The 17326-nt window shown below is 43.9% G+C and overlaps 1 pseudogene; it reads right to left on the bottom strand.

The window, feature by feature from the left end:
- Positions 1 to 33: 33 nt before the first annotated feature.
- LOC112241411 lies at positions 34 to 17234 on the bottom strand (annotated as a pseudogene).
- Positions 17235 to 17326: the final 92 nt, after the last annotated feature.

A 17326-nucleotide genomic window follows, 5' to 3' on the forward strand; every position in this document is an offset into this window, starting at 1 on the left:
TGGGAAAGATTCAAATAATTAGATTTCACATCAGTATTTTAATCAAATTTATGACAATCATTATTTTGTAACGAACTACCAACTTAATCAAGCTCTTATTTACATATCTCTTATTTCTTGTTTACATATCCACTCTGTGTTGTGATTAACAACATAATCACAACTAAAGAAAAACAATCATTCTATACATTGAAATGATTGATCCACTTTTTAAATTAACCAAATATACCATTAGTTCTACAGTAGAACACATGTCTATTGCTCATAACAGTCAGGAGGTCCAAATAACAACAGAAAAAGGGTTGTAATGTAGACTAGAGCTAAATCCACTAGGATCCAGCTCAACTGGGCTCTTTGCCTTTAATAAAACAGGTACTGAAAGAAGAGCCATCCTAATTTGAGACATTGATTAACAAATGTCCACAAAGTTAGGATTTGGCACCGAGAGCACAGAGAAAGAGTTAGATTGAAGAGTTCCTTCACTTGTTATCAGGAGTCTCTAGCCATTCCAAATGCTCTCTCTCTATTCTGTCAGAGTGTCTTCACTTGCAGCAGGCTTTCTTCTTGACGGGCAGGACCTCCAGTAAGACAAACGTGTCTCTCACCCGATCCTCCTGCTCTTTCAGCACTCTGGACACACAGACAGATGCATTGACATGTCACACACTGTCCCCAAATTGACTCTGGAGAAAGAAGGATGTATTTGGAGATTTGAGTTCATCTGAAAGGATTAGCATCCATACAAAATTCCTATTCTAATTGATCAGAGGGGGAGGTGGGAACATTAACATAGCTTATACCTGTCCAATTCATTCAGATCTGGATACCTAGGGGCTGTCCCTCTCCCTCCCTTACCTGGCCAGGTGGATCATGGCCTCTGTCACGTTGTAGCCGGTGTAAGCACTGACCTCATAGAATATCACACGGGTGTCCTACAGGGGAGAAGAGACTCAGGTCACTGGTTGTCACTTGGCTCAAATGAACATCCTACAACATTAGCTAAGTTGGAAAATAATCCTGCAGCAACAGGAAATGTTCATTATAATTAATGGACATTTATTTTTTAGGGTGCCAGCTACTGGCCCTCCAACACCACCTCCATTAGCATGTGGTCTCCCATCCAGGGACTGACCAGGACCGACCCTGCTTAGCTACAGAGGCAAGCTAGCAGTAGGATGCACGATGGTATGCTGCTGACAAGTCAAACATTTTTACGTGGAAATTAAACTTGAGAAGATTTTTTTATACCTTGAATATGCTACAAGTTTACATTTCCTGCTGTGCAAGAAAATTCCTGCAACAGGATGGTCAAATTAAGATATGGCATCTGTAGAGGCTACAGAGACCTACATATGGCAATAGTGACAGCTATGCGAGGTCTTGTCCATATTTATAGACAGTGAACAGATTTCCCCCCCCTCTGTGTTGGTCGTTCAGTTCTTGAGATAAGTGTGCTATAGGATGATACGAGTCCCTAAACGGAGAACTCACGTGGGCCAGAGTCTCTGCATCTTTAAGTGGTACCTCCCTCTCGGACGTCGCGTCCATCTTGTTGCCCAGGAGCAGGATGGGAATGCCCACTCCCGCAGCCTCCTGGGAAAACAGAGGTCAATCAAAGGTCAGGCATCTGCTTAAAACGTTCAGATAAAAATAAACTGGAGAACAAACAATTATTTGTCATGTGAGCTGACCTGGACGTTGATGAGCCAGGGTCGCACGGCCTTGAAGCTGTCCAGCAACGTGATGTCGTACATGACCACCACGCCGTCTGCCTTACGGAAGAACTGCTTGGTGATGCTGCGGTACCTGTAGCCAACACAGAGAACAGTCACAACTGGACAAAATGGAACCCTGTTTATTTTGCCAAAGTGCCAAATGCCAACCTGAGAATGTTGCTTTGTTGTCATTTAAGTCACATTCTCAGACTATCATCCAGGCAAAAATAACACATCACATTCTTAGCTACTGTTATCTATTGGTGAGGTTTTGGCAATACTATTTTCACTGGTCCGTGGCCACTCACCTCTCCTGCCCGGCCGTGTCCCACAGCTGCATGGCTACCTGGGTGTTGTCCAACATTAGAGTCTTCACACTGTAGTCAATCCCTGTCAGGAATATCACTCAGACTGGTTATTAGGGTAAGAGGAATACACAGCAATAATATACCGTAGCGTTACATCCTTTCATTAATGAACACTAGAGGGGGTAGTTGAGCTATTCATCAAGCTTCATGCTTTAGGTAATTGTCTTTCACAGTCAAAGCGGTGAAATCAAACAAGCTGCCCTAGAATGGGGAACCAAGGGGATTCAGAGGAGAATTAAATGGATTCGATGTGACATAATCTGCGGTGGTACAATGTGTACCGGGGGTTCATAGACTGGGAGTGTGACTTTACGAGCCCTTTCATGTGATGCTGCTTTGCCCTTCAATCTTCTGATAGTACACACACACACACACACACACACACACTGCATTAACACAAAAGGTCCGTGACACCCGTGGTACACAGTAATGTGTTTTCGGCTCTCACCCACAGTAGCGGGGCTGGAGGGGTGGAAGCGGCCGTCACAGAAGGTGCGCAGCAGGGAAGTCTTGCCCACACTGGAGTTGCCCACCAGAACCACCTTAAACAGGCGGTCTGGGGAAGGCACGGCCCTCTCCTTCACCCTCTGGAGGGACAGGCAGAGAAAGAGGTCAACAGAATGATATTTTCAATTGATTGCATATTGAAGAGCTTTGGAAATGATGTTGATCACTTAGATGAAGGGTTTTAGTTCTGATGCTTAACACAATGACAATAGTCTTATTTTTAAGTCAATGATGGCCTAGGAACAGTGGGTTAACTGCCTGTTCAGGGGAAGAATGACAGATTTGTACCTTGTCAGCTCGGGGATTTGAACTTGCAACCTTCCTGTTACTAGTCCAACGTTCTAACCACTAGGCTACCCTGCCGACCCTGTCCTATGACAGCAGGGTCTTCAACCCCTTGCAGGGTTGGGGTCAACTTCATTCTAACCCAGTAATTCCAAAGTGAATTAAAATAAAATACATGAATATAGATTTGCTCACATTTTGGGTCTCCTTGCCGACGGGCTGCCCTCGAGGTGACGAGGGGATATTTCTGATTCTGCTGAAACTACCTCGGTGTTTGAAGGGGGACACTGTCGTGACCGGGACAGGTAGAGGAACAGGGGCGAAGAAGATACTTCTCTCCAGATCTTCCTTCCCTTGCTCCTCTTCCTCCTCCTCGTCTTCCTCACTGAGCTGGTGCAGCAGGGGCTGGGGCCCTCCATGAAGCAGGTGGGGAGGTGGTCCTCCTCGATGGAGATAACCCGACGAAGAGGCCACCCATCTGGGGGACCGTCCAGCCCATCGCCCCCAACCTCCGGCTTACTCTGGTACTCTGTATGCCTGTCCCTTTCGTTCTGGGTGGGGGCGAGGGTCTTCTCTAACTCGAACTTGGAGAGCCTCTCCTTCACCCTCACCCCCTGCGCCTCCACCTCAACCACTTGGGTTGGAGACGAGGTGTTGGAGTCGTGGTAGCCGTTGGCCAGGCCGTAGTTGGTTTTCGGCGAACGTGGTGTACAAGCGGTGTCAACATCGTCCTCGCTAGATGAAGAGGGGGGAGGAAACAAAAGAGATTTGATGGTGTTCTACTGGCAGCGCATCAAGGAACTCATAGGAACCCCCATTGTGGGTGAGGAGTGAGGCTCTTTGGAGACAAGAGGAAGAAACAGAGGATATCGGATGAAAAAATAGTTTCTGAGTCCCATGTTGCCAAGGCACTTTCACGTTAGTCTCTCGTTACCGAGCATTATCATTAAATGGTAACTCAAAATGGTTCTGGGTGCTGCCATTACTGTCAAGAGCAGCGCAGAAGTCACGACATGTAAAATATATTGTTAGTATATTATATTGCAAATACACTCCTTACGCAGTAAAGTACCTTACATTAAATTGACTCATTTGGTGCCTTGGCCTCAAAACCACATCCTGTTTCTCCTCCTTAATCCAATGTTGATTTAAATCCCGTTACTGACGGACATAAAATCAGTTTCCTTTCACACACTACAAGACTGGTTAATTATGTTCAGGGCACTTCTAAAGGAAATGACCTTTTAACCGGCTGCTGGCTGGTGTCCGCGAACAGCTTTACCAAGCCGGCTCTCTGCTTCTGTTTGAGGGACTTCCTGGGGTTCTGTAGAGCAAAGAGAACACAACAGAATGGAATATCATAGAAACATTTTTGTTGTTGTCAATGTCCATATAATGTGGAAATCAATGTGCCTTTGGCTTGAATATGTCTTATCATTCAATATCGCCACAAAGGTAACAGTCAAAATATCATGAGTCAAGAACTCACCTCGGCACAGTATATGTCTCGCTCATCTTTTAAATGTTTGTTCATCTCTCTGGATAGGTATTGCAAGGAGGACAAAAACGATAAGTTGTCAAATTAAATGTATAACATGCATACTGTGTGTGTGTGTGTGTGTGTAACTTACCTGAGAAGGTCTAGTTGTTTCATCAGGCTCTGTTTCTCTCTCTGTAGTCCCTCAGTGACTCGGTACATTTCCCTGAGCAGAGAGAGAGTCACCAAAGCTCACTGAACCACACCTGGACAGTAATCTAGTGAATGTTAGCTGTACTAGGAGTGACATGTCAGAGCCACAGATGGAACGTTTGTGTGATGTCTAGGTGAGTGAGTGTGTTTGGTCATTACATAGTGGTAATATTAACCCACATCTCTCTCTCCTGGTGCAGGCGGGAAGCCTGGTCCTGCAGCATGGTCAGTTGTTCCTGGGCCAAGGACAGTTCCTGACAGGTGCTCTCCAGCTCTCTGCTCAGTTCCTCGTTGGTCATCTTCAGCTTGACATTCTCCACCCGGCTTTCCTGCTGCTCACTGCTCAGGTCGCGACACTGGAGATCCAACTGGGGGGGGAGCGAGAGGTCAAAGGGTAATATTGTTAGGGAGATATGTATTCTATTATAATCACAGCTTCTTTGTCTTTTACTTTGCTTTATCTGCACCGAAAACACAAAGACAGAAATCAAGAAGGGGGATTAGCACCGCAGGAGACCAGAGGTGGCCAACCTTCCCCCTGGAGAGTTACAGGAGCCCCGGATGGTATCATTTCTGGAACGTTCCAACAGGAATCTGTTCCAAAAACTTCTTAAAGTACAAGGTTGCCAACAAATAACGCCTACAAAAGTAACATGATCTATTCACCTAGCTAACTAGCTGTCCAAAAGGCATCAACTCACCATGTAGCTTATTCTTAAGGTTTGTCGATAGGCGACCAGAGTGAGGACAGACATTTTCAGGAATAAACATGGGGAGTGAAAACTGAATGAAATAGCCCGCCCCCTACCCGGTATCTTACTCTGCTGCTATACAACTTTGTCTGCGTTGTTTGTTGACAACCTTGATGTTTACTACATTTTTGGAACAGATTCCTGTTGGAACGTTCCACAAATTATAAAGGAGGCTCCTCAGTCACTCACCCTCCTCTGTTTCTGGAAGAGCTGCTCCAGCTCTCTCTCCTTACTGGACAGCTGGTGCTCCAGGTTGTGACTACGAGACTGGAGGCGCTCCGAGTCCTGGAGGAGAGACAGGGACAGCACATTAGGATAGGAGAAATTAAACAGAAATACAGTGCAACATTGGGTGACTTGTTCAAGGGTATATAGAAGGTAGGGATCCAGCAGGTGTCTAGAGTTGTGTTAAGAGACACAGTCCAAGTCATTTAAACTAACTAATCAACTATATGTACCTGGAGGAGCAGCCGGTCCTTCTCACTTTTCATTTGTTGCTCCATTTCTTCATACAGACCGCGGATCTCACTGTCGTGTGTGGCTGCTTTCCTGCATGTATGGGGGAGAATGGATTTAATACATCTAGATTTAATAACAACTGAATAACTACTTAACCAGATGCTGTTTACAAGTGGTAGGTTTGAGAGTGATTATAGCTCATTCTGTTTATGTCATAGCCTCACAGGTGTGACTAATTGCCAATGTTAATTCATCAAGCCTTCTCATTGGACAACTGACTAATTAACAGAACAGTTGGCATGTATGTAAACCCTGTTTCTCTTTTAGGCGGCTGCCCATGGGAGGTGATGCAGTCCAGAGGAATGGTGGCTCCTGGGAGTAATGGAGGGAAGAAAAATGGATGTCTGCCTCCCGCCTGTGATATGTGTCAGTGGGCCAGAGATGAGCCACACTGAAAAGGTGAACTTGTGAAAACGTTCCTTAATTATTAAATGTTTGAACATGTATTTTTGTTGTCTGTTTCTACTTCATTCTGCCTGCTCAACCCAGAGCCAAAGACCTGGTCACATTACATTAGTCTACTGCATTGCTTTTCCATCTGTAGCTACACAGACTGGTACATGCACGTACTGGCACACTGTCTGTGTAGATACAGATGGAAAAGCACTGCTCTTGGAATTTTGCATTCCTTTAACATTCCGCCACCTTATTAAGCAACCAATTAGTGAGAGGACTGAAGTTGTCTTAAGTGGTACCACACAGTACCATGAGAACAATGCATTAGTATTACCAAACACACCGGGGACCACAGCCATACAAATACCTAGCCAGCTAGTCATTGTCTATCATCAAGGGTAGTATAGTGTACATTGTTTCAGGGGAGAGAAATACATTCTCATCTCTGTCTACATGGCAGCCAATTCCTCAGGCTTGCAATCAATGTTCCTTTTTCAGAATATGATCTCTGTGCTTAGCGGCCTATTGAAAGGGATAATTGGGGCATTATGGTAAACCCACATAGAGCTCTGTGTCTACAGGCAGAAACAAAGGCTAGCTTTTTCAAACAAATGTGCATCCTGTAGCACAAACTCAAAAGTTCTGGGACACAAGTTCATGGAGAATACGAGAACCTCCTCCCAGCTGCCCACTGTACTGCGGCTAGGAAACACTGTCACCACCGATAAATCTAAGAGAATTGATCATTTCAATAAGCATTTTAACACAGCTGGCCATGCTTTCCACCTGGCTACCCCTATCCCAGTCAACTGCCCTGCACCCCCCATAGCAACACGCCCAAGCCTCCCCCATTTCTCCTCCACCCAAATCCAGATAGCTGATGTTCTGAAAGAGCTGCAAAATCTGGACACCTACAAATCAGCCGGGCTAGAGAATCTGGCCCTGTGCAGCTTGGTCCTGGACTTCCTGACAGGCCGCCCCCAGGTGGTGAGGTTAGGTAACATCTCCACCCCGCTGATCCTCAACACTTGGGCCCCACAAGGGTGCGTTCTTAGCCCTCTCCTGTACTCCCTGTTCACCCACGACTGCGTGGCTATGCACACCTCCAACTCAATCATCAAGTTTGCAGACGACACTACAGTGGTAGGCTTGATTACCAACAACGACGAGAAGGCCTACAGGGAGGAGGTGAGGGCCCTCGGAGTGTGGTGTCAGGAAAATAACCTCACACTCAATGTCAACAAAACAAAGGAGATTATCGTGGACTTCAGGAAACAGCAGAGGGAACACCCCCCTATCCACATCGACGGGACAGTAGTGGAGAGGGTGGAAAGTTTTAAGGTCCTCGGCGAACACATCACGTACAAACTGAATTGGTCCACCCACACAGACGGCGTGGTGAAGAAGGCGCAGCAGCACCTCTTCAACCTCAGGAGGCTGAAGAAATTCGGCTTTACACCAAAAACACAAACTTTTGCAGATGCACAATCGAGAGCATCCTGTCGGGCTGTATCACCGCCTGGTACGGCAACTGCTCCGCCCACAACTGTAAGGTTCTCCAGAGGGTAGTGAGGTCTGCACAACGCATCACCAGGGGCAAACTACCTGCCCTCCAGGACACCTACACCACCCGATGTCACAGGAAGGCCAAAAAGGTCATCAAGGACCTCAACCACCCGAGCCACTGCCTGTTCACCCCGCTATCATCCAGAAGGAGAGGTCAGTACAGGTGCCTCAAAGCAGGGACCGAGAGACTGAAAAACAGCTTCTATCTCAAGGCCATCAGACTGTTAAACAGCAATCACTAACATGGAGTGGCTGCTGCCAACATACTGACTCATCTCTAGCCACTTTAATAATGGAAAAATGTATCACTAGCCACTTTATTTAATGTTTACATACCCTACATTACTCATCTCATATGTATATACTGTACTCTATACCATCTACTGCATCTTGCATATGCTGTTCGGCCATCACTCATATTTTTATGTACATCTTTTTCATTCCTTTACACTTGTGTGTATAAGGTAGTTGTTGTGAAATTGTTAGTTAGATTACTTGTTAGATATTACTGAGTGGTCAGAACTAGAAGCACAAGTATTTCGCTACACTCGCATTAACATCTGCTAACCATGTGTATGTGACAAATAAAATGTGATTTGATTTGACCCTCTTTCTAAAACGATCTGCCGAAATTGTTGCAACCCTTATTACTAGCCTGTTCAACCTCTCTTTCATATCATCTGAGATTCCCAAAGATTGGAAAGCTGCCGCGGTCATCCCCCTCTTCAAAGGGGGAGACACTCTAGACCCAAACTGCTACAGACCTATATCTATCCTCCCCTGCCTTTCTAAGGTCTTCGAAAGCCAAGTTAACAAACAGATCACCGACCATTTCGAATCCCACCATCGAATCCCATATTCTCCGCTATGCAATCTGGCTTCCGAGCTGGTCATGGGTGCACCTCAGCCACGCTCAAGGTCCTAAATGATATAACTGCCATCAATAAGAGACAATACTGTGCAGCCGTATTCATCGACCTGGCCAAGGCTTTCGATCACCACATTCTTATCGGCAGACTCAACAGACATGGTTTCTCAAATGACTGCCTCGCCTGGTTCACCAACTACTTCCCTGATAGAGTTCAGTGTGTCAAATCGGAGGTCCTGTTGTCTGGACCTCTGGCAATCTCTATGGGGGTGCCACAGGGTTAAATTCTCGGGCCGACTCTTCTCTGTATACATCAATGATGTCGCTCTTGCTGCTGATGATTCTCTGATCCACCTCTATGCAGATGACACCATTCTGTATACTTCTGGCCCTTCTTTGGACACTGTGTTAACTAACCTCCAGACGAGCTTCTATGCCATACAACACTCCTTCCATGGCCTCCAACTGCTCTTAAATGCAAGTAAAACTAAATGCATGCTCTTCAACCGATCGCTGCCCGCACCTGCCCGCCTGTCCAACATCATTACTCTGGACGGTTATGACCTAGAATATGTGGACAACTACAAATACCTAGGTGTCTGGTTAGACTGTAAACTCTCCTTCCAGACCCACATTAAGCATCTCCAATCCAGAATTAAATTTAGAATCGGCTTCCTAATTTGCAAGAAAGCATCCTTTGCTCATGCTGCCAAACATACCCTCGTAAAACTGACTATCCTACCGATCCTCGACTTAAATTGGTTGCAGTCTATCACAGTGCCATTGGTTTTGTCACCAAAGCCCCATATACTACCCACCACTGCGACCTGTATGCTCTCGTTGGCTGGCCCTCCCTTCATACTCGTGGCCCTCGCTTCATACTCGTCACCAAACCCACTGGCTCCAGGTCATCTACAAGTCTTTACTAGGTAAAGCCCTGCCTTATCTCAGTTCACTGGTCACCATAGCAGCACCCACCAGCACGCGCTCCAGCAAGTATATCTCACTGGTCACCCCCAAAGCCAATTCCTTCTTTGGCCGCCTTTCCTTCCAGTTCTCTGCTGCCAATGACTGGAACGAACTGCAAAAATCACTGAAGCTGGACACTCATCTCCCTCACTAACTTCAAACACCAGCTGTCAGAGCAGCTCACAGATCATTGCACCTGTACATAGCCCATCTGTAAATAGCCCATCCAACTACCTCAACCCATACGGTATTTATTTGCACCCCAGTATCTCTACTTGCACATTCATCTTCTTCACATCTACCACTCCAGTGTTTAATTGCTACATCGTAATTACCTCACCACTATGGCCTATTTTATTGCCTTACCTCCCTTTTCTTACCTCAGTTGCACACACTGTATATACACTGTATATATTTTTTCCTATTGTGTTATTGACTGTATGTTTGTTTATTCCATGTGTAAATCTGTGTTGTTGTTTGTGTCGAACTGCTTTGCTTTATCTTGGCCAGGTCACAGTTGTAAATGAAAACTTGTTCTCAACTAGTCTACCTGGTTAAATAAAGGTAATATATTTGTTTAAATATTTTTTTTTTTTTAAAAACAGGTTCAACGAGTAATATGGAATTTATGTCTGGAGTAGTTGACTTGATAGAACCTCGCTGCATTCATTCACTGAAGGCCTGTATCAACCTTTTGAAGCTGTTAACTACTTGCATGTAAAAGGACTACTTTCAATGGGATAAAAATCCTGAATCAAACGTTATTTGTTCTACAATCTGGTACACAAACAGACCTCTATAGCAAAATAGACCATAGATCTATCACATGGGTTGGAACTGAACAAGCTATTGTCAGTTCTATGAATCAATGACTGCTGTTTGAACTGAATAATTACACTCTGATGAGCTGCAATCGAGAAGCCGAAGACATACTGGACATGCATTTACAGAGCTGCAAGCTGTTAGTATTGTGGTTTAAATGGCTGTGGTTGCAGTCCACTAAACAGTCACAGTGAAGATATCACACATAATGATCACATAATCATGCCTAAATGCCAAAGGGACAGTTTCTCAGACACAGATCAAGTTTTGTCCTGGACTAAAAAGCACTTTCAAAAGAGATTCTCCCTTGGCAATGCTTTGTAGTCTGGGACTAGGCTTAATCTGTGTCCGGTAAACTGGCCCAGGAAGTAGCAGTGACAACAAAGAGAGGAGGTACTTGTGGTCTCCAACCTCTGGAGGGCGCTCTCCATCTCCCTCCTCTCCTCTTTGGCCTCTTTGATCTGGAAGGTGACTCTGGCCAGGAATTCCTCAAAGTTCGACAGGAGGTGAGGCTCGTCCCTCCTCAGCTGGGCCCACAAGCTGCGCACCTCGCCTGGACTGGAGGAGGGGGGAGAGAAACAGACAGACAGAGGGTAAGAGTTCTGATAAAACTACAGGGACCGATCACATTCAACTTACTGGTTGACCTCCACTATATCAGAAACCATTGGAATCACTGTAAAGACACAGGGGCCCAAAAGTGTAGAGGGGTGGTGCCCAAACAGTTCTGTACACCATGAACCAGCTAAAGCCATGACAGGCAAGTTGAAAGTTCAACCCCACACTTTCAGTGCCAAACAGTTCTGTACACCATGAACCAGCTAAAGCCATGACAGGCAAGTTGAAAGTTCAACCCCACACTTTCAGTGCCAAACCGTTCTGTACACCATGAACCAGCTAAAGCCATGACGGGCAAGTTGAAAGTTCAACCCCACACTTTCCAAGATGAGGCAACAACCCCAAACAAAGATATTTGGGGAATACATACAAGGTGCAATATTGTAATGTTGCATATGTAATATTGTATAGTAATAAAGTAAGTAATAATGTGAGGTGCGGTTAACTCCACCCACTCCTGGAACACGTTGCTGGCCCCTAGGCTCTCCAGCAGCATACAGAAGTGACTCTCCTCCTCATCCTCCCACCCTCCAGTCAACCTCTCATCCCATTGGCTCTGGTACAGGGCTTCTGAGGGCTTCCTAGAAGTGGGGAGGGCGGGTGCTGCGTCCTCGGCTACAGAGATCCTCCGGCTGTGCAGGAACTGACCTGGGGACAGAGCAGGAAGCATAAGCATCACCAGCAAGATGTCGTAACATCAGTTTGAATTACAAATCAGAGGGTGTTTCAATTTTGAAAGTGCCCTGCACTCACAATTATCAAGTTTCTGATGGTTGTGAAAAGAGAACTCAAGTTTAAGTTTGTAAGTGCATTTTATACAGAGTACAACCTATCCTTACCTGGGTGAGCATCTACTCCCTGCCAGCTAGGAGATAAATGAATCTATACCTTATCTTTGTCACGTTTGAATGTGGTCCCTCACTCCATTGATCTCAAAACATAAGTTATTGAACCAAGAGTAAACCATGAGACATACAGCAGATTGTCCCTTGGGGATGAATAAAGTCATATTGAATTGAAATTGAATGTGGGGAGATAAAGAGAAAAATAGGGAACTCACTGAATCCTGATGAGAACACTTCGAGGGTGAGGTAGCCGTTCTGGTCAGTGTTCAGGGAGTCAAAGACATTATCCAGTTCTTCAGCAGTGAGGGGTAGTTCTCTGTGAAGCCTCTGTGGAACACAGACACGCACGCACGCACACGCACACACACACACACACATGCACAAACACAAGAAATAGATTGTTTCTTCTGCTATGAGATGTAACACAACACAAGCCCAACAGTCCCCTCCTGCTTCACTCCAAAGAGAAAGACATTCAAGTCAGTGGCATTGGATGTGCATCTACTACAGCTGTAATATCTGTCACCCTGGACCTTGTCCTGCCTCTCTGAATAGAAATGTGTCAAGGAAAACACGCGAAAGAAAGCCATTGAATAGAAAATGGGAGTGATTAACTGAGTTTACACCATTATTGTGGATTTCATATTGTCAGTGCCAGTGGTGTGGTCAATGCTAGACCTGATTGCAAAAAGGGACGGGAGAATATTGGCACGGAAGGTATAGGCCATATCATTGTATTCATTAATAGGCAATTACATGTTACATTATCCTTAGATAATGCACACGTCAACATCACCATTTTCCAGGTGATTCTTCTGTTAGCCTTTTAAGCATTTTCTATGAACAATAAATGTACAAAACACTATCCCCTCTAAGCCCGGACAACAACAAAAGCCGTCTTTTGTTCCTTTCAAAACAGCGCTTGAGTGAAATACAAAAATGGTGTGTGTAAGTGTGTGCATGCACCTGTTTCTGATGGAAATCCATCCAGTGTTCCTGGACACAGTGATCAAAGTTGCCGTGCTATTGAGTGGCTGCTTCAGTGAGCAGGTGGAGAGGTTCTCGATATGAAAACCTCTGAATGGTCAATGAGGTAGAGAACCATAGCACAAAGCACCTCCTGCATGTCACACTGTCCTCTGGTTATGTCATGGTTGTGAGAGACAGCATCATTTGTGTGTGTGTGTGTGTGTGTGTATGTGTGTGTGTGTGTGTGTGTGTGTGTACCTTAACCCTTGAAATGAACTTGTTTGTTTGTCTAGTTTTGATTTACATTTGTCAACTAATGTGAATTCAATGTGAATTCAACAAAAAATGTTACTATGTCATTGAATTAAGGTTAAAGGTTAGGTGAAAAAAATACGAAATTCCCTTTGTTGATTACTTTTTTCAAATCCAATTATTTTCCCACATTGATTCAACGTCATCAAATGAAATTTTTTGGTTGAAATGACGTGGAAACAACGTTGATTCAATCAGTTTTTGCCCAGTGGGTTTTGACATAATTCCCATAATTGTCCCTCTGTCAAAACGATTATCTAAGCATGGCTGCATCAATGAGATAGACATCTATGTCCATAACATCTAAGTTTCTAACAAGTGTAAAACTGAGGCAAAACAAGCCCCCCCCATCGCCCCCTCCTCGAACCCTCATATCGGTGCGTGTGATGAAGCCTTTGCCCTCCACATCGCAGGTCTGGAAGAATTCCTTGGTCTTATCCAGCATGGCGATGCTTCCCCAGTCAGAACCCCTCCTGTCTGAACTCTTCCTCATGGGGACAGCTCCTCCTCTGCTCTTGGCCTCAGACTCCTCCATGTCACTAGATATACTTCTGCAGAGTATTCTGGTGGCTCTGAACAAGGTAGAATCAGACATGGCTGTCTCACTCCTCGGCCTGGCCGGTTTGGGTCATGGTGAGCGACGAGACCAGGCACCACAAGTCAGTAGTGATGAGGCCACAGAGACTGTCTAAGAGTTTTCATATCTCAGTAAATGGTCTGTCTAAGAGTTTTCATATCTCAGTAATGGTCTGTCTAGGAGTTTTCATATCTCAGTAATGGTCTGTCTAGGAGTTTTCATATCTCAGTAATGGTCTGTCTAGGAGTTTTCATATCTCAGTAATGGTCTGTCTAGGAGTTTTCATATCTCAGTAAATGGTCTGTCTAGGAGTTTACATATCTCAGTAATGGTCTGTCTAGGAGTTTTCATATCTCAGTAAATGGTCTGTCTAGGAGTTTTCATATCTCAGTAATGGTCTGTCTAGGAGTTTTCATATCTCAGTAATGGTCTGTCTAGGAGTTTTCATATCTCAGTAATGGTCTGTCTAGGAGTTTACATATCTCAGTAATGGTCTGTCTAGGAGTTTACATATCTCAGTAATGGTCTGTCTAGGAGTTTTCATATCTCAGTAATGGTCTGTCTAGGGTTTTACATATCTCAGTAATGGTCTGTCTAGGAGTTTTCATATCTCAGTAATGGTCTGTCTAGGGGTTTTCATATCTCAGTAATGGTCTGTCTAGGAGTTTACATATCTCAGTAATGGTCTGTCTAGGAGTTTTCATATCTCAGTAATGGTCTGTCTAGGAGTTTTCATATCTCAGTAATGGTCTGTCTAGGGGTTTACATATCTCAGTAATGGTCTGTCTAGGAGTTTACATATCTCAGTAATGGTCTGTCTAGGAGTTTTCATATCTCAGTAATGGTCTGTCTAGGAGTTTTCATATCTCAGTAATGGTCTGTCTAGGGTTTACATATCTCAGTAATGGTCTGTCTAGGAGTTTTCATATCTCAGTAATGGTCTGTCTAGGGGTTTACATATCTCAGTAATGGTCTGTCTAGGAGTTTTCATATCTCAGTAATGGTCTGTCTAGGGTTTACATATCTCAGTAATGGTCTGTCTAGGAGTTTACATATCTCAGTAATGGTCTGTCTAGGAGTTTACATATCTCAGTAATGGTCTGTCTAGGAGTTTACATATCTCAGTAATGGTCTGTCTAAGAGTTTACATATCTCAGTAATGGTCTGTCTAGGAGTTTACATATCTCAGTAATGATCTGTCTAGGAGTTTACATATCTCAGTAATGATCTGTCTAGGAGTTTACATATCTCAGTAATGGTCTGTCTAGGAGTTTACATATCTCAGTAATGATCTGTCTAGGAGTTTACATATCTCAGTAATGGTCTGTCTAGGGGTTTACATATCTCAGTAATGGTCTGTCTAGGAGTTTACATATCTCAGTAATGGTCTGTCTAGGGGTTTACATATCTCAGTAATGGTCTGTCTTGTTCCCAGGTTCCTGGGAAGAATAAAAAGAAAAGGCATTAGAATATAACCTTACATCTGTTTGAAAAGTGGGTACCTGAAGACCATGATGATTACAGAGAGCATCACAATGTGTTCTTTTTGGATTTATACGCTCACATAACTCATTGTTTGACTGCTTTTAAACAGGCAGCCCAATTTTGATATTTTTTTCCACTAATTGTTTTTTCGACCAATAACATCAGATCTTTTCACATCAGATCTTTTCACATCAGATCTTTTTCAGAGCTGATCTGAATTGTCAAAAGACCAATTGGTGAAAAAATATCCGAATCGGTCTGCCTGTCTAAAAGCAGCTTTTGAGATGTGTGTCATGTTGGTAGTGTGTTGTAGGCTAGTAATGCATGAAAGCAGAACTCTTTCTGTGATGAAAGTCTCTTATCTATGTGAAAGAATACAGGAAAGGAGATAGTTGTTACTCAATAGTAACACTATGAGAAAAGTTCGGTCTTGAACCACGTGTCAGCAGCCGGATAGTCCTTTGGGTATAAATTCCCTTTTTCATAAGCTGAGACTTTCATCCTAGCTAACATACTGGGAAGTATGTAAACATAACGGCTTATCTTAATACCGAAGCACACAATCCTCACAACTATGTTAATTCCTGCATACCAAAGACTACAGTCTAGACATTGTGAATAAAAACCACTCAATGAAATTCTCTTCAGGTTTGGGAACACTGAATATTAGCAGTCGGTAGGCTGCCTGTATCTTCTAAACACAGAAGTATTACAGTCTGTGCTCCAGAGAGCAACATCCTTGGGCTGCTATCAGTCTATTGCTAATCTGCACCCTGAGCTGCTATGTTTTTCACTACATTGTAAAGCAGGGCTACAGTTAACCACAACAAATTGGGGGGGAGGAAGTGGTTATAGCGGATAGGGCTTCTGTGGAAATGGTGAACGTTAGGTGTGGGTGACAGCATCATGGGCTTCAAATCAAACCCGATCAGCCCTGAACTCATGAGGTCTGTACAGTAGCAGTTTTAGTTGAGGTAGAAAAAGAACATGACATGCTCTGTAGGTGTTGACTAATGTGGGTAACATTATTCACAAATGAATACATACCATATGAAACGTAACATATCATACAAAATGGAGTGTCTCTGATTTACATACAGAATAATACAAAATGCTCTGAGACCGGGTTGGTAGCTGATAGCCTATCATATTACAAAACACTGTATTCCACTTTGGGACAAGATGTCCATCTGCCTTTTACTCATCTAGCCAGACCAAGAAAGAATGTAGCATCCCATTTAGAAGGAAATGTCAGTTTGGTTAGTTCTCATTAGAAGGAGAATATCCAACATAAATGTCAACAGTAGGATTTTGTTTTATTTAACCTTTATTTAATTAGGCATTAATTATAAAACCTTCAGAATCTAAAAAAGAAAACAATACTATAATTTGTGCAAGATGTTTGTTGCCCTTTCTGACAAAATCGAAACTAGTGTGTGCTTGTCACCATGTATACAATTTTTAAACCGATGGGTGTGAAAATATGTATCATTTCTTACGTCTATATGATCCATAAAAATGTTCACATAGGCAAGTTCATGCATTCTGTATTGAGTAAAATAAGCAATCAAAATAATTATCGGATAAGCAAAAGAAACACTAACAACTTACCTTTTTACATCCAAAAGATTAAGATATTAGCCCTGAAACTTTCAACGTGGAACCAAAATACAGAAAGCGATGATCGCACTTCCTATTTCGAAAGTTCTTGCCTGTCAAACGACGCTTTGAAAAGTAATTCGCATACCATGTGATGTCATGGGGCAGTCGCCTGAGGGGATTTAGGGTTTGAGTTCTCACTAATAATCACCACTTAGGGTAGACAGAGCTCCCGTTAAATATCAACATGCAACAGGTAATTAGTACTATTAGAATGACAGCGACAGTGGAAGGGCAGCATGGACATCAAAAGACTTGTGCGCGACACATAATCTGTAACTATGACAACGCCTGGGCAAGGAGGTACACGGTGCCGTCCAAAGGGTGTCCAGGACACGGTCTCTATTTTGTCGCGCTACAAATTAAACACTACATTTGTAACTCAATTCTGCAGTCTACTTAAA

This window comes from Oncorhynchus tshawytscha, unplaced genomic scaffold (genome assembly GCF_018296145.1).
Source record: "Oncorhynchus tshawytscha isolate Ot180627B unplaced genomic scaffold, Otsh_v2.0 Un_contig_8932_pilon_pilon, whole genome shotgun sequence".
NCBI lineage: Eukaryota > Metazoa > Chordata > Actinopteri > Salmoniformes > Salmonidae > Oncorhynchus > Oncorhynchus tshawytscha.